This window comes from Terrapene carolina, unplaced genomic scaffold (assembly GCF_002925995.2).
Source record: "Terrapene carolina triunguis isolate 2854851 unplaced genomic scaffold, T_m_triunguis-2.0 Scaffold31, whole genome shotgun sequence".
Taxonomy (NCBI): Eukaryota; Metazoa; Chordata; order Testudines; family Emydidae; genus Terrapene; species Terrapene triunguis.
The window spans coordinates 1,640,933-1,659,583 of record NW_020664382.1 but is presented as its reverse complement, the minus strand read 5'-3'; the positions used below and the strand labels follow the sequence as shown (position 1 = coordinate 1,659,583).

General features: G+C 43.5%; 1 protein-coding gene across 2 annotated transcripts in view; it reads right to left on the bottom strand.

Moving 5' to 3' along the window:
* The window catches only part of LOC112118285 (zinc finger and BTB domain-containing protein 21), a 27,893-nt gene extending 9,296 nt beyond the window's left edge, over positions 1-18,597 (bottom strand). For both annotated transcript variants that reach the window (XR_002909046.2, XM_026651846.2), the window contains exon 1: positions 18,442-18,597. The gene's annotated coding sequence lies outside the window, so the exon portion shown is untranslated. The remainder of the gene's footprint in view (positions 1-18,441) is intronic.
* Positions 18,598-18,651: the final 54 nt, after the last annotated feature.

Here is an 18,651-nt window from a genome sequence, read left to right as displayed (position 1 = left end):
GAGTGGTTGGATGGGGCGTGGGAGTCCCGGGGGTCTGTCTGGGGGTGGGGGTGTGGATAAGGGTTGGGGCAGTCAGGGGACAGGTAGGGGGTAGGATCCTAGGGGGCAAATTAGGATGGGGGAAGGGTCTCAGGAGGGGGCAATCAGGGAACAAGGAGCAGGGAGGCTTAGGTAGGGGGTGGAGTCCTGGGGGGCAGTTAGGGGCAGGGGTCCCAGGAGGGGGCAGTCAGGGAACAAGGAGCAGGGGGAGGGTTGGGGTTCTGAGGGGGGCGGGGAGTGGAAGGGGCGGGGCTAGGGCAGAACGGGGGCGGGGCTAGGGCAGAACGGGGGCGGGGCTCCTCCCGTCCTCTTTTTTCCGTGCTGAAATATGGTAACCCTAAGAGTGCTCACTTTATATTTTTTATTACAAATATTTACACTGTAAAAAAGATAATCTACAAGTGAAAGCATAAAGGGGCATATGAATATTTAGCATATCTGGCATGTAAATACCTTGCAACATTGGCTACAACAGTCCCATGCGAATGCCTATTTTCACTTTTAGGTGTAAATTTACATTGTAAATAAGAAGCGAGCAGCATTATCTCCGATAGATGTAAACAAATTTGTTTGTCTTACCGAATGGCTGAACAAGAAGTAGGACTGAGTAGACTTGTAGGCTCTAAAGTTTTACATCATTTTGTTTTTGAGTGCTGTTATGTGAAAAAATAAATCTACATTTCTAAGTTGTACTTTCATAATAAAGAGATTCACCTCATACAAGTAGGGCAATTAAAAATACTATTTCTTTTTTTTTAATCTCATAATCAGCAGTGGAGTTGTAAACAAGGAATTTACAATTCTGTAAGAGAAGCACCACACAATGGGGGATTGCTCAACCCTGTGACTCAGCAAAACCCACCAGGACATGTCTGGGCTAGTGTTTTCCAAGCACATGGACTGAGGATATAAATAAGGGACAGTGGCATCATGCTTTTGCCTTTCTCCTCCTCCACCTACCCGGGAAGCAACAAGAACGCTGGGAAGACAAAGACTTGAACTGTGTAGACTGGTCCCAGGCTTAAAGGGGAAGCCTATGTATTAAGAACTGTCACTTAGCTACAACATCCAGTAGGGTGAGAAAAATTGCTTGATCCAAATACTGCCTAGTTTAATAAGGTTTAAGATTTAGACTGTATGCTTAACTTTTATTTTCTTTGGTAACTATCGCTGACCTTTTGTGCCTAACACTTATAACCATTTAAATTCTATCTTTCTGTAGTTTATAAATTTGTTTTATATTTTACCTAAAATAGTGTATTTTGGATGAAGTGCTTTGGAAATCTCAATTTACAAAGGCTAGCATATGTCCTCTTCACATCAAGGGAGGAGAGGACTGGGTAATAAACTTACACTGGCCAGGCGTCTGACTAGGGCAAGAGGGTGTATTCCAGGAGTCCAAGGCTGGGGGCTTGGGAGATTTGCTTGTGCCTTTCTCTGTGTGATTTGTGAGTGGCTCAGGGAGCATTCATGCAGTCTAGCTGGGTGTGGGGCTCCATATGCTGTTGTACTGAGTGATGACAGTGCCTGGAGGGGTTTGCTGCTTGTCACTAGCAAAGCATTGTGAGAGACAGCCCAGGCTGGAGAGTTAAGGGAGCACAGCAGTATCCCAGTTCCAGGTTGTACCCCAGGGATCCCATCACAACCTGCAGTTCTTGTTCCTAGATGTATACCTGCATTTGGCTGTATTAAAATGTATTCTGTTTGAATGGGCCCAGCTTATCAAGTGTTCCAGATTGCTTTTTATGACTGTCCTGTCCTCAATATGGTTTACCACTCCACCAATCTTTTTTGTCATCCTCAAATTTTAATCAGCAATGTGGGATAGGGTGATCCCCAGCTGAGGCATCCTCCAGTGGCAAGCTGTGGCACAAGTGTGCCTGTCTCAGTTTCCCCTTTTGTTTGCCCAAGAAAGGAACATAAATCTCTCAAAGTTTGATACAAAGCCTGCCTCTAGGTGTAATTTATTCATACACACCAAGGCAGTAATTCCCCCAAAATCTTGTAATAAAACCATTTTTCAATTTCCACAATAAATAGAGCCAGAGTTGGCTTTTTCCATTCCCCTCTCCAAGGGCATCATCTTCAAGTCACCAAATCAAGAGTCAAAACAGCACTTTCTTCCCAGTTCATTTTGCCCCGATCCAGGCCCAGCTTGTCAGGCCTCCCTGACAGAGTAACCAATTTTCCGGCAGTGTTCCAGTCGCTCCCTGCTATGGAGTCCTACCTCATTCTCCCTCAACACTCCTCTTGCTTCCAGGCTCATCTTCCCCGACCACACTGATCTTCCCCTTTCATAGGGGCTACTGCCCAACCCTTCTGCTCATCAGGGGTCCCCAGCTTCGATCAGTTCTCACCAATGGCTTTCCTCCAAGCTCCTCACCAACAGCTCACAGTTACTGCTCTCCTTCCAAACTCAGCTCTCTCCCAAGCAACTTCTGCCAGCTCTTCCTTGATGCTTCCTGTCTCTCTCTGAGTCATCTCAGGTTCTCTCTCTTCTGGTCTTGTACAGCTCTCACCTGACAATTTCCTCCCTAGAGGGCCCTGGTGTCCAATTTCAAGCCCAACTGGGAGTCAGCTCATCAATCACAGGTACACTGGCCTCTTCCATCTTAAGGGGCTAGTGCCACCCTATGACAAGTGATTTTATATTTACTTCAATGATATATTAATAACATTGATGTAAATGTTAAATGTCATTAGACCTAGTACTGATCCCTGTGGAACCCCACTAGAAACCACCTCGACTCAGTGGTGATTCGCTATAAAAGACTACTTTGAAATCTGTCACTTAGCCAGTTCTTAATCCATTTAACATGTGCTTTATCAATATTATACAGTGCTAATCTTTTAATCAGAATGTTGTGCAGTACTATGTAAAATGCTTTACACAAATCTAAGTATATTACATTTAGGCAGTTACTTTTATCAACCAAACTTGTAATCTCAAGCAATGAAATCAGGTTTGTTTGACAAGACCTATTTTCCATAAAACCAGATTGACTAGCATTAACTATTATTCCTATCCTATAATTCTTTATCAATCGATTCCCCTTTGAAATTCAAAAGGTTCTACCTTGGCCTCAGCCAGGGCGTGAACCTACAAGTGTTCAGTGCACTGCAGGAAGTAGGACTGATCAGACTTATAGGTACTAGGTCAAACACACACCACAGTCTGCCTAATACCATGAGCAAAACAGTAGAATTCCATTTCTTCAACTGAACTGAAACTATGTCCAGTACAGAGCTAGTGTCTGTGAAACTCTCTCCCTTAAATATTTCTAATATTAAGCCCATCACTGAAATATCCAGGTGGCAAAATCAAGACTATTGACACCAGATCACGAAGACAGCAACAACTAATAAAAGATAATTTTGTTTCAATATTCCTGGATTGATAAGATCCTTAGCAAAAACTATTTATTCCTATATTTTCCAGTATTAACATGCCACAGAGATCCTTAAGCAAATCACAGTGTATTTGGTCTCAGGAAATCCTTGTGCAACAATGCACATTCAAGGGAAAGAATTGGCAAATATTAATCTAAAAATACATTGTGTAACTTTGCTATCACTGTGCAAACTGCCCCAGGACACAGGGACCTATCAGGTTACCTATATTATAGTACAGTGTTTAATTACTAGATCACATACTACTTTTCCCACACGACCTCTGCCTGATTGAGTGCACAGGATGGATAGTGCTCACTAAATGAACAATTATTCACTATTTTTATCTTCAGCATCCAATGTGTGGCCCCTGCTTTATTTACTGTACATCATCCAACACTACCTGGAATACAAAATTATTAATTTTCTCACGTTTTTCTGTGGTTCCGATCACCATAGTATGAGTGCTTCACACTAATGAATTTATCTTCACAATACTCCTATAAGATGAAGTGGTAGTCTTTTTTCCATCAGTAAAATGGTGGATGGAGGCACAGAGAAATTAAAACCAAGATAGTCAAGCATCCACTAATTTTGATTGCCCCAATTATAAACAACTAGGACCTAATCTTACAGAGTACTTAGCATTTTCATAGCACTTTACATGTTTCAAAGCACAGCTCCCATTAGCTTAGGATACAGTTAGGAGTGCTCACCACTTCTGCAAGTCAGACTCCAGGTGTCACACACTGGACACCCAAAAAATGAGGAACACATAATTAATGAACTATGAACATTTTGGTTTAAGTGGCTTTCCCAGCATCACAGAGGAGCTCTGTGGCAGAGGCAGGGATAGAATTCAGTTTTCCAGGGCAGCGTTCAACTTCCTCAACCATGGGACCACCTTTCTCTTTCTGCAGTTCCCTACCTCATAAGAGCTGCCCTACTGGGTCAGACCAAAGGTCCATCTAGCCCAGTATCCTATCTTCCGACAGTGGCCAGTGCCAGGTGCCCCAGAGGGAATGAACAGAACAGGCAATCATTAAGTGATCCATCCCCTGTCGCTCATTCCCAGCTTCTGGCAAACAGAGGCTAGGAACACCATTCCTGCCCATCCTGGCTAATAGCCATTGATGGACCTATCCTTCATGAATTTATCTAGTTCTTTTCTGAACCCTGTTATAGTCCTGGCCTTCACAACATCCTCTGGCAAGGAGTTCCACAGGTTGACTGTGCATTGTGTGAAGAAATACTTCCTTTTATTTATTTTAAACCTGCTGCCTATTAATTTCATTTGGTGACCCCTAGTTCTTGTGTTATGAGAAGTAGTGAACAACACTTCCTTATCTACTTTCTCTACACCAGTCATGATTTTATAGACCCCTTAGTTGTCTCTTTTCCAAGCTGAAAATTCCCCGTCTTATTAATCTCTCCTCATATGGAAGCCGTTCCATACCCCTAATAATTTTTGTTGCCCTTTTCTGAACCTTTTCCAATTCCAATATATCTTTTTTGAGAAGGGGCGAGCATTGATTTATATAGAGGCAACATGATATTTTGTCCTATTATCTATCCCTTTCTTAATTATTCCCAGCATTCTGTTCGCTTTTTTGACTGCTGCTGCACATTGAGTGGATGTTTTCAGAGAACTATCCTCAGTGACTCCAAGATCTCTTTCTTGAGTGGTAACAGCTAATTTAGACCTCATCATTTTATATGTATAGTTGGGATTATGCTTTCCAATGCACATTAATTTGCATTTATCAACATTAAATTTCATCTGCCATTTTGTTGCCCAGTCATCCAGTTTTGAGAGATCCTTTTGTAGCTCTTCGCAGTCTGCCTGGGTCTTAACTATCTTTAGTAATTTTGTATCATCTGCAAATTTTGCCACCTGATTGTTTACCCCTTTGTCCAGATCATTTATGAATATGTTGAATAGGACTGGTCCCAGAACAGACACCTGGGGGACACCACTATCTACCTCCTCTCCATTCTGAAAACTGACCATTTATACCTACCCTTTGTTTCCTATCTTTTAACCAGTTACCAATCCATGAGAGCACCTTCCCTGCTGATGCGGCAGGTTCGGCCGATCGTGGCCCCCACTGGCCGCGTTTTGCCGTCCCGGTCCAATGGGGGCGGCGGGAAGCGGTGCGGGCGAGGGATGTGCTGGCCGCAGCTTCCCGCCATCCCCATTGGCACGGGATGGCAAAACGCGGCCAGTGGGGGCCGCGATCGGCCGAACTTGCCGCATCAGCAGATAAATAAACTGGCCCGGCCCGCCAGGGTGCTTACCCTGGCAAGCCGCGTGCCAAACACTGCCAACCCCTGGTCTAGAAGCTACAACAAATAGGCACACACACAAGCTCTGAAGTGCGTGCATATCTTAACGTACTGATGAATCTCATGCCCACCATGTGCACATTTCAAGCTGTTAGCAGATAATGGTTTAAAGATCTGAAACACTAAAATGGGTAGAAAATGAAAATCTGTATCAGAATACATTTCAGAGTACAAGGAAGTCCTCTAAAGTTTTAAAAAAACAAAACCAGAAGAAAATGATAACGTTGATTGTATGCACTGCAAATGGTGTGGCTCAATTACTAAATGTAAATATTTATAGGCTAATAGTTTTAAGTCTACAACAGTAAACTGTTTATTCAAATGAAAAGTTTTATTTGGGGATTAGAGATGTATTGTTTTCTTAAACTCAGAAGTAGCATTGTGTTTTGAGTTCTGCAGCAACCACATTGAATTCCATTCATCAAAGCATTAATCTGCTGAATAGTTTTTTCCCGTCCTTCCGTCCACCAAAATAAATCCCGATATTTACCCAGAAAAATTATTAATAGATTTTTCCAACCAATTTTCACCTGTTTTTGTTGTTTTAGTAATAAACACAGATAAATTCCCAGGAAAAGTTAAATAAAATAAAAACTGAAAATGAAGGCCCTCCTACTCATTCACTACACACCTTCCAACTTCTGCACTAACTGAGGCAGGGATCCTGGAGACAACAGTCTCATTTCACTACAGAATTCTGATCAATTCCCTGGGCTCTGTCTATTCTGTTCACTGAATGAGGTCCTTGCTGCCTCTGTTACCTTCAGGAGAGTGATATCAGCTTGGGTCATCTAGCGGAGACAATGAGAGTTTTCATTTTGATTGCTCAGACTGTAAACAATAGTGCATGTGATCCCACCCCATTGTGCTTTTCTGTTCCCTCACGGTTTCCCAGACACGCTGGCATAGGTGCTGGAATTAATAGTGCGGGGGGTGCTGCAGCACCCCCTGACTTGAAGTGGTTTCCATTATATATAGGGTTTACTGTTTGGTTCGATGGCTCTCAGCCCACTATAAAAATTGTTCCAGCACCACTGCATGCCGGTGGTTTGGGTGGCAGGAGTAGGCATTGAGCTTATAAACTACAAACCTCAGGCCATGGCTAGCAGCAGCGTAATGGGGGAGGGGGAGTTTGAGAAATTTGCTTGTGCACTCTTGCCGCCGCAACTCCCCCCACCACGCTGCCTCTGCCAAGGTTTGCAATTTGGGAAGGTCAACGGTGGTTCCCAATCGCCAAACAACGTCCATGTTACAAAGGGCAAGGGGCCAATGCCACTTGTGCTCCTGCTGTGAGTTGCCCACCGAAAGCTGCAGACAGTTGCCTGGCGCCCATGTCCCCGGGCCATACTCAACATGCCTGATAAGAACATAAGAAAGGCCGTACCGGGTCAGACCAAAGGTCCATCTAGCCCAGTATCCTGTCTACCGACAGTGGCCAATGCCAGGTGCCCCAGAGGGAGTGAACCTAACAGGCAATGATCAAGTGATCTCTCTCCTGCCATCCATCTCCATCCTCTGACAGACAGAGGCTAGGGACACCATTCCTTACCCGTCCTGGCTAATAGCCATTAATGGACTTAACCACCATGAATTTATCCAGTTCTCTTTTAAACTCTGTTATAGTCCTAGCCTTCACAACCTCCTCAGGTAAGGAGTTCCACAAGTTGACTGTGCGCTGCATGAAGAAGAACTTCCTTTTATTTGTTTTAAACCTGCTGCCTCTTAATTTCATTTGATGACCCCTAGTTCTTGTATTATGGGAATAAGTAAATAACTTTTCCTTATCCACTTTCTCCACATCACTCATGATTTTATATACCTCTATCATATCCCCCCTTAGTCTCCTCTTTTCCAAGCTGAAGAGTCCTAGCCTCTTTAATCTCTCCTCATATGGGACCCGTTCCAAACCCTTAATCATTTTAGTTGCCCTTTTCTGAACCTTTTCTAGTGCCAGTATATCTTTTTTGAGATGAGGAGACCACATCTGTACGCAGAATTCGAGATGAGGGCGTACCATCGATTTATATAAGGGCAATAATATATTCTCAGTCTTATTCTCTATCCCCTTTTTAATGATTCCTAACATCCTGTTTGCTTTTTTGACCGCCTCTGCACACTGCGTGGACATTTTCAGAGAACTATCCACGATGACTCCAAGATCTTTTTCCTGATACAGCAAGCCAGTTCAATGAATACCTTGTGTCAATGAAAATGTTCTGTGTTGCACTTCAGTGGAATAAGGGGAGCGATTTTTATGTATCAACTGTGCACTAGACCCTGATTACGGACTGACAATGATTGCTTTGTGCTTTCATGTCTTACAGCTGAAAGTGTGGCCTTTAGCTCATCCTCCACACCAGTGGAGAGGCTGTCTCAGATTAGAAGACAAAAGACAACACATGATGACGTGTTTAATGAGATTATGAACACCTTTGGGACGGCTGACACTGAGCAGAGAGCAGGGAGGATTTCTCTGTCTGAAAAACTGGACATGGACATTGTGAGCAGGAGAGCAGCTCAGGAGCATGAGCATGGCATGGCACACAGCAGGAGATGCTGGGGATTCTGAAGGACATGTTGAGGCATCTCCCTCTACAGCCCCAGCAAAACAGCGTTCCCGCATCACCGTATTCTCACCTCCCCCTCACATGTTCCAGGGAGAAAATGCTATATCCCTTCCACTCCACACCGGTGAAGGGTACTAAGAATAAAGGCGCACATACAATGATCTTTGACAGGCAAGGCCACTGTATTTAAAAGAAAAGATCAGTGTTTTTCCCCTCCAAATTTTATTCTAATGACTATCCCAGGTTACATTATTTTCCTGATCTTTCACTTCCAATATGTTTATGCAATAAAACTACAGGTTCTGAGAATGAAATAATCTTTATTACTTCATACCATGGAGGAAGGGGAGATACAGGGAAACTACAGAAACAGAGGCATTTGCTGGAGACAGAAACCCAGCAGGCACAGCAAGGTTCACAGTAAGGGAAGGCGTAACTCAAGAAGCAGCACACATTACTGGGGGTCATTACTAAATCGCGTTTTCAAAGCCTCCCTGAGACACAGTGCTCCACAATGTGCTCCTCTTATTGCCCTTGTATCTTGCTGCTCAAAATTAGCAGATAGACTATCCACCTTCATGCCCTACTCCTGTGGAAACTTCTACCCCTTTGCCTCACAGATTTTATGGAGCACACAGCAGATAGCTACAACCAGGGGATATTGCTTTCACTGAAGTCTAACCTAGTAAACAAACTGCACCAGCAACCCTTTAAACGGCCAGAGGCACATTCAACCACCATTATGCACCTGCTCTGCATCTATTGTTGAACTGTTCCTTGCTGGTGTCCAGTGTACAGCTTCTTGAGCCAAGGGAGCAAGGAGTAGACTGCATCCTCATTTTCACTTTATCCTTCACATTCTTAATTTGCAAACAAAAAGACAGACGAGTTAAGATTGTAAGTGTGCTTTAAGGCAGTGGCTCTTAACCTTTCCAGACTACTGTACCCCTTTTAGGAGTCTGATTTATCTTGCGTACCCCAAAGTTTCACCTCACTTAAAAACTACTTGCTTACAAAATCAGACATAAAAATACAGAAGTGTCACAGCACACTATTACTGAAAATTGCTTACTTTCTCATTTTTACCATATAATTATAAAATAAATATATTGGAATATAAATATTGTACTTACATTTCAGTGTATAGTATATATGGAGCAGTATAAAACAAGTCATTGGTTGTATCAAATTTTAGTTTGTGTTGACTTTGCTAGTGCTTTTTATGTGGCCTGTTGTAAAACTAGTCAAATATCTAGATGAACTGATGTACCTCCTGGAAGACCTCTGTGTACCCCCAGTGGTATATGTACCCCTGGTTGAGAACCACTGTTTTAAGGAAGTCCAGATAACACACTAGTCGATATTAAATTTAATCTCCCCCCTGCCTTACAAAAAGTCTACTTCTTTAAAAAGCATAACCACACAAAGGGGCTCAGCTTGTTTCCCACTGCCTTGTGATCCTTCTACACTCACTCTCACCCCAACTGTTTTACACCACCCACACACATTTAACTGTTCTCCTTAAAAATTAAAAAGGTAAAAAGTAACACATTACTAGGAGATTATTAGTATTGGACCAGTTGAATAAAAATGAGATTTTATAATTTCCTGGGAGAAAGGAGATAGCAATGATGTTCCAAAGACAGGTTCCCACTACAGGGTTATCATCATATAGGATCCTTTTCTTCCAGAAAGCCTTTCAGGTTGTCCTTAAATTCTTCAGAGCTAAGTACATGCATGAAGTGGACATTTTTACAGCTGGCTGCTTCTTTCCATCTTGTAAGTACCTGTTATTCCCCGCCCCAAATTTTTCCCTTTTTATTGCTGCGTGAGTGATAAATCATTACATCCTCTCAGCCTACTGCTCATACCAGACTTCTGAACCTCTACATTTCTCTTTCTACCTATATCATCTAATCCATGAGAGAAGTAACAAGTCACTTTATATTTATAAACATAACTGTTTTAAATCTCTCTCTGTATATGTACAAAGCAGCCCTCTACAAGTGTGACTCAGATTAGAACGCCCAGGTAGTTTTGGGACGGAATAACCCAGATCCTGATACATTAAGCCACACACAACTCGGTGTAGAGCACTTTTCCACCTCAGCTTAAATGAACAGCAAATCAGAATTGGCGCTTTCAGCAGCATTTAAAAAAAAAAACCCAAGCAACAGAGACTTCAAGGTGACATGTAAAGGATATTTAAAATATTGAGCTTTTAACTTTTTTTTGCTTCTTTAGGATATATTAAGAAGAAACCAGAAAGGTTGAAAAACAAACTTCTTATAAATTTTAGAACATGGTTTCAATAGATGTTTATTGTGAGCTCCAATACCTCAGTTGAAAGCGTATTGAATCCTCAGCCAAAATGTTTATCATCATTTGAAGTTAAATAGATATAAACAAAAACCAAAGGAGCTTAAGCAGTCTAAAAATTCCTTCCTCCAACACCATTTTTTCATGTTCTCTCTCTCTCTGTGTGTGTGTGTGTGTGTGCGTATATATATATATATATATATCTTCCTACTGTATTTTCCACTGCATGCATCCGATGAAGTGGGTTTTAGCCCACGAAAGCTTATGCCCAAATAAATTTGTTAGTCTCTAAGGTGCCACAAGTACTCCTCCTCCTTCTTCCTCTCTCAGGTGCTCAATTTTCACTCTCTTGACTTTTATGATGTTGTCATTTCATTAACTCTCTAGTCATCACTAAATCTTCCTGAATAGACAAGACCTGAAATTCTAATATTAAAACAAGCAGAAAAAACAGGCCTTATTTATTTATGCATCACGAATCCACAAAGGGGCACAAGCCCAATTTTCCCTCCTCTGTAGGTAACCTTTAACGGGTGTGTCTCAATCATCTTGGGAAGGCTACTCAATAAAATCTGAAGCAATATATCATAGGCACAAATTGCATCACTTTCTCTCTTAAACTGACACTACATATTAAAGGCATGTCTACACACCAAAGTTTTACTGTTTCAACTATACCAGTATTGTTACCACAGTACAACACACCCTCAGCCTCCCCAGTCTGAGCATAGTTATACTAGTATTGCTTATTTCATATGGGAAGGGGAATAAGCTATACCAGTATAAAACATTTTTTATCTTAGGGTACGTCTTCACTACCCGCCGGATTGGCGGGTAGTAATCAATCAGGGATCGATTTATCGCGTCTTGTCTAGACGGGATAAATCGATCCCTGAACACGCTCCCCGTCGACTCCAGAACTCCACCACAGCGAGAGGTGGTAGCGGAGTCGACGGGGGAGCCGCGGCCGTCGATCCCGCGCTGTGAGGACCCGAGGTAAATCGATCTAAGATATGTCGTCTTCAGCTACGCTATTCTCGTAGCTGAAGTTGCGTATCTTAGATCGATCTCCCCCCCCCCAGTGTAGACCAGTCCTTAGTATAACTGTATCCACTCTAGGGTTTGTACCTGTACAACTATGTTGGTTAAATCAATCAACCAATCACACCCTAACTGAAATAGGTACAAAAACTGTGTGTCAACCAAGAATAAGGAACTACAACCTGTGAGATGAGAGGATTCTGGGAAAAACACCTCATCTATCTCTCTTGTGATTCCTCCCCTTAAGTGATGTAAGAGCAGTTTGCTGGGTTCCAAAGGAAACTCCATCCAGCTGTCCTGAGCCAGAAGCAAAATAGTGTTAGCTGTGACAGACGATACGGATGGTAATGGAAAGATAGCTGGTGGTTTGATGCTGGAGTAAATTGGGAGAACTTAATCCTTATGACAGGTATATGAGGGACTTTCCCCTCCACTTCCAAATAAAAGTTAATTTTGAACAAGCTCCTTTGCATATCTTCTAAACAAGTGTTCTTTTCCATATGAATGGGAAACAAACATGTATTAGCTCATAACACTTGTAGTTCTGCATTAAGATAGTGACTATAATCAAATATCATGCTTCAGGCAGGCATCTGCAGGGGCCTCCCCTCCCCTCCCTCCCTTTCCCTTCCTGCACAATTGGCTTGATGCATTTTTTTTTAATCTCCTCCTTCCTCTGATGCAACTTAAATTGGTCATAGCTGGAGATGGGAGATGGGACATTGGCCAGGGTGGACCAGTACTCTGAGATCATACAGAAAATGCCTGGCTGGCGTGTCTTTCTAGATGCCTGACTGGTGTGTCTTGCTTACATGCCCAGAATCATACAGATCCCAGATTTGGGTCAGGAAGGAATTTTCCACCAGCTCAGTTTGACAGGGACCTCAAGGGGTTTTCACTTTCCATTGTAGCATGGGGCACAGTTCACCTGCTGGGATCATTTGGGCATATCTCATTTAATCATTTCCCTGCCACTGGTGGCACCTGGGTCTCTCCTGTTTTCTGCCTGTGGCTCATAGTTTAATTAGTCCTTGGGAAACTAAAGTCTTTGGGTTTCACATAGGGGGATTTGGGTGAAATGTACTGGCCTGTGATATACAAGTCTGATTAGATGATCTGATGGTCCCTTCAATTCTATGAGATATAGAAATTGTATTTTTTCTCTGCGTCCAATATAACGTGAATACGTTATAACAAAGGACCCTACTCGGCTCCTACAGAACACAATGAGAGTTTTGTTATTGACTTCAATGTGAGCAGGATTGGGCCCAAAGTTAGCTCCTGCCACTGATAAATATCAGTTGGTGCTTTCGATTAATGTTAACGGAATTACGCATGTACAAGAAAAGATGAGAAATACCACTGTAAACACTACCCTTTAATAATACCTCCAACTAATCTAATCAAAGTTTTACAAATTAAGAAAAAAGTATCCAAAATTGCATGCATATATTTAAAGGCATTTGCATAAGAGATTTCTTAAAACTGCTTATTTTAATTGCTTTTGAAGATAATGTAGAACAAGAGGAGGAGCGTGAAGCAGGTGCCCAAAAATACTTTTGTCTTTCTTAAAGAATTCAGTTTAAGAAATGTACATGAATTGCCCTACGATCACAGATCTCACATTAAAATATTTTTGAAACCTTCATTCAATGAAGACTGTGGGAAACAGGTTTCCATAGGGCATACTTTCCCAATTTGTGACAATTTAAATAAAGGTGCATTTTTAATTAAATTATGGAGCAAGATTTTAATGTTTCATTGAAGCACTACAACATAAGAGGGAGATTTACCGTATATACTCGTTCATAAGCCGAATTTTTTTTAGTAAAAAAGGGAAGCACCAGAGAAGGGGGTCGGCTTATGAACGGGTATAGAGAGAAGAGGTGGGATACAGCCCCTCCCCTCAACAGAGGGAGCAAGGAGAGGCAGCACAGCCAGAAGGGAAGAGGCGGGACCAAAGTCTCTCCGCTTCTGGCCACGCTGCTCTCCCCCCAGCCTCCGAAGCAGCTACAGCTCCGGAGCTAGCAGGCTGCAGCTGTGCCGCTCAGCGCCACCCCCCCCAGAGCAGGCTGTAGCCGTGCCACCCAGCCCAGCCCGCTGGAACATGCTGCGGCTGCGCCGCCTGGTCTGGCCCGCCAGAGCAGGCTGCGGCCGTGCTGCCCGGTCTGCCGGAGCAGCTCCAACCAGGTCAGAGACATCCTCTCCTGGCCCTCCCCAGATAAGGTGGGAAGGGATGGTATGGGGAGAGTGTGGGGGTCCCAGGCTAGGGGTGGGGTCATGTGGAGGGTGGTCACAGGGGTTACTCCCCTGACTCCCAGCTTCTCCCCCCCCCAAAATTTCCCCACCAGTTGTTGTCCCAGCCCATTAGGGTAAGCAGCTGGCGCGCCAGGACACTTTGTTTACTTAGGTTTACCTCCGTGCCTGTAGATGCTCCAGGTAAACAAACCATCTCGGCCCACCAACGGCTTATCCTGATGGCCCGGGAGCCAAAGTTTGCTGACCCCTGAATTATAGGGTCGGCTTATGAACGGGTTATAAAAATTTTCCATTTTTACTTATCCATCTTGGGGGGGGTCGGCTTATAAACAAACCGGCTTATGATCGAGTATATACAGTAAATTATCTTAATTCATCCAAAATGAGGGATTTCTTCATCCGTTCCAGATGAGTAAAATTTGGTAGGTGAAATTAATCACAATATTATGAAAAAGAAAAAGAAAAAACAACATGGGAGAGTGGAACAGGTGCCTAACATAAAAACAAGCTTTTGTTTCCTTTCTTGTTCCTTGAATGATTCAGTTTATGAGATGTACATGATCTGCTCCAGAATGACATGACACATAAAAGCTTCATTCAGTGAAGACAGTAAAAAATACATTTCCCTTCTTTCAACTACGAAGAAGAAAAAAAAAAAGACATGCTGTCCCAAATTTCATAATCACTGGGGAGAGGGGGAAAAAAGACTGCTTTATGGAGACTGGTCTTACACTGACAGACAGCCATTAGGGACAGGGTTGAGGAGGAGATCTCCTTTGAACTGAGGATGGATTTTAAAGCAGAGTATGTTACACCCTTCTCCATCTGTGATGAAGGATTTTGCTGTATTTTTAGAGAATTAGTTTTCTGAGATCCTCAGATGGAAGGTGCAAGTACTATTCTTTTTTATGAAACAATTCACTCATTTAGAAGGTGACAGCCTTCTGAATGAGCCTTCACTCAGTTAATAATGGTACTTTGCAGATATGGAAAGTTAACAGTTTTCATTTGTGTATTTCAAAACTGAAGAATATTATAACAACTACTATTGTTAAGATTTCAAAACTTCAGTGATAATAAATGTGACTCGTAATTATTAATTGCTCATAACTTTGTGAAAGATTCTCCCTTTGGACTGAAATTTTCCATGCTTGCCGTCTACTGAAAGGTGTTTAATTTAACACAAATTATGGCCACTGTTCTGAAGGTGACCAAAAACCTCTAATTTATTTTATATTCTGATCATCAGTAATTTCCAGCTCCATGGAAATAGCTCATAACTAACTGAATTCAGAAAGCTCACACTTGGCATCATGTAGTTTTCAGTGATGTGTAGTGTCTTCAATAGGTTAAAAACATTTTAGTTTTCTATACAATGTTAACTCAGTCTTGTGTGTATACACACACACACAAACACACACTAAGATTGCCTGTGCAACCTTAATTTGAACCCCTTATGTGTAGGCATTCTGAGATAGTCTTTAATTACATGATTACATACTATTTTTCCCCACAGGACCCTTTGCCTGTGTAACAAGCCTGACTTGTGGGGTATGGAGACAGAATCTGCAGGAAGTCCTCTAGCTTGTATGTAGAAAGGGCTAGAGCAGACATAGGGAAGAAGAAGAAGTCCAAAGAAGTCCACTACAGTAGCGTTTAGCTTCAAAAAGGGGAACTACACAAAAATTAAGAGAAAGTTAAACAAAGTAAAAGGAATAAATGGTTAGTTTTCACAGTGGAGAGGGGTAAATAGAGGGGCCCCCTAAAGATCTGTATTGGGATCAGTGCTATTCATAAATGACCTGGAAAAAGGAGTAAACAGTGAGGTAGCACAGTTTGCAGACAATACAAAATTTCTCAATATAGTCCAAAGTAGACCATGAAGAATTACAAAACTTGGTGACGGGGCAAGAAAATGGCAGAAGAAATTCAATCTTGATAAGTGCAAAGTAATGCACCTTTGGCAACATAATCCCAACTATACATACAAAATGATGGAGTCTAAATTACTTGTCACCGGTCAAGAAAGAGATCTTGAAGTCATTGTGGATAGTTCTCTGAAAAACATCTGCTCAATGTGCACCAGCAAACAAAAAAGCTAACAGAATGTTAGGAACCATTAGGAAAGGGACAGATAATAAGATAAAAAATATCATAAATCCATGGTAAAACTACACCTTGAATACTGCATGCAGTTCTGATTGTCCCATCTCAAAAAAGATAAATTAAAATCGGACAAGGTACAGAGAAGAGCAGCAAAAAATGATTAGGGGTATGGAACAGCTTCCATATGAGGAGAGATTAAAAAGATTGGGACTGTTTTGCTTGTAAAAGAGATGATTAAGAAGGGATATGATAGAGGTTTATAAAATCACGAATGGTGTGGATGAACTGAATAAACAAAGTGTTATTTACCTGTTCACATAACACAAGAACTAGGGATCACCCAATGAAATTAATAGGCAGCAGGTTTAAAACAAACAAACGGAAGTACTACTTCTCACAATGCACAGTCAACCTGTGGAACTAATTGTCAGGGGATGTTTTGAAAGCCAAAAGTACACCTGGGTTCAAAAAAGACTTAGAAAAATTCACAGTGGACAGGTCCATCAGTGGCTATTACCCAAGATGGTCAGGGATGCAACCCTATGCATCCAAAGAAGTGGGCTGTAGCCCACGAAAGCTTATGCTCTAATAAATTTGTTAGTCTCTAAGGCCTGGTCCACACTACCCCCCCACTTTGGACTAAGGTACGCAAATTCAGCTACAATTCGAAGTACCTTAGTCCGAACTTACCGCGGGTCCAGACGCGGCAGGAAGGCTCCCCCGTCGATGCCGCGTACTCCTCTCGCTGAGATGGAGTACCGGCGTCGATGGCGAGCACTTCCGGGATCGATCCCAGAACATCGATTGCCTGCCGTCGGACCCGGAGGTAAGTGTAGACGTACCCTAAGGTGCCACAAGTACTCCTGTTCTTTTTGCGGATACAGACTAACACGGCTGCTACTCTGAAACCTATGCTCTGGGTGTCCCTAAGCCTCTGACTGCCAGCTGCTGGGACTAGACGACAGGGACTGGATCACTTGATAACTGCCCTGTTCTGTTAATTCTCTCTGAAGCATCTGGCATTGGCAACTGTTAGAAGGAAGGACACTGAGCTAGATGGACTATTGGTATGACTCACTATGTGACCATTCTTATGTTCACATTCCAGGTGAGTAGCCTAAAAGCTGGGCTAAAGGTTATAAGAAGGGCATTGGTACCAAAACCATCATCATCTACTCCTTTTCCTAGCATTTTGTGAATCCTTATAAAAATACCCAAAACAAAAAGTTCCAGGTCAAACATGTTGCATTTGACTCAAAACACATTTTTTCGATATGCTGAAATTTTTCACAATTTTCAGATTCAGTTCAACCCAAATTGAAATTCTTTCCCCCAATTTTTCAGAAATGCCAGCGAACTGGGGGGACATAATCAGTTATCCACCCAGCTCTGGTGTGCATGACTATTCTGCGAGGCTAGCATAATCGGCAGTTACTTTTAAATTTTTACATCAGCACAGCACTTCTGTGAGACACCGCAAGGAGAATCTACGATATACAAATATGTTCTCTCTTTCTTCGTGGTTCAGATGAGAGAAGCAACAATGTGAGCGACAGCTTCTATATATGCAGCGTAAACCACAGTCACGGCAGTCCAGCGCCCTCTGCATTCTCTGCAGAGATGCCAATGCAGAGGTGACAGCCCAGGGTACCAGGCAAACAGGGGGTGACTGGGCCCCACGCCAGGCACGGATGCCCCCTAACCAGCAACACGGCAGCTCCTGCACCCGCTGACTGCACCTTCCCTCCCAGCCCCGCTGGAGTTCCCTGCTTGGGCTGGTGTGAGCAGAGGAGGCACGAGCACTCACAAACCTATAGTGACATCACTATACTCAACTGGTCCCCGCCCCACGCAGGGCCACGCTCACCGTATTGCGCATGCTCAGAGCAACTCCCTCCCGCCTGCCGCCCCCACCCCTCACAGGCACCATCATCCCGCCTGCGCAGTGAAACATTTGCGCCTGAGCAGCTTGCGCCTCAGGCCAAAAGGCCACATTTCGGCTACCACGCGCGCGCAGCTAAGCAAGATCGAGGTTCTTTTAGGGGCACTACGCACGCGCAAAAAAGGGACTGAGAAGCCCACTATGGGCAACAGACATGCGCACTAGAGGCTTCGACGAGTCTATGTGGCGCATGTGTGCACGCGCAATGGGCAGGCTGAGTCCGTCTCCGGGAGTGGAGCATGCGCGATGAAGGGATGGGCTAGTTTTGTAAGTGGCGCAGGCGCACTGAAGAGTTTGGGGACCGCAGCCCCGCTCGGTGGGGGAAAAAAAAACACCTCAGAGTTACGTCAGGAAAAGACGCCTTTGTGCACGGAGAGACCCGCGCGGCGCAGGCAGCTCCCAAAACGGGCGCGAGACGCGGCCGTTACTCACCCTCTCCGCCGTTAGCCGCACCCCACCCTGCTGCCCCCCTCGGCGCCTCCCTTCACGATTCGCCCGCGCGCGCTGCTGCCACCGCCGTGATTCCATCCATCTTGAATTTGACGTCATCCCACACCAGGGATGAGGTCATCGCAGGGAACGCTCGTCACGTGCGCAGTGTTGCGATTGGCCGGCGCCAGAGTGGGGGGTGCGGGAGAGGCG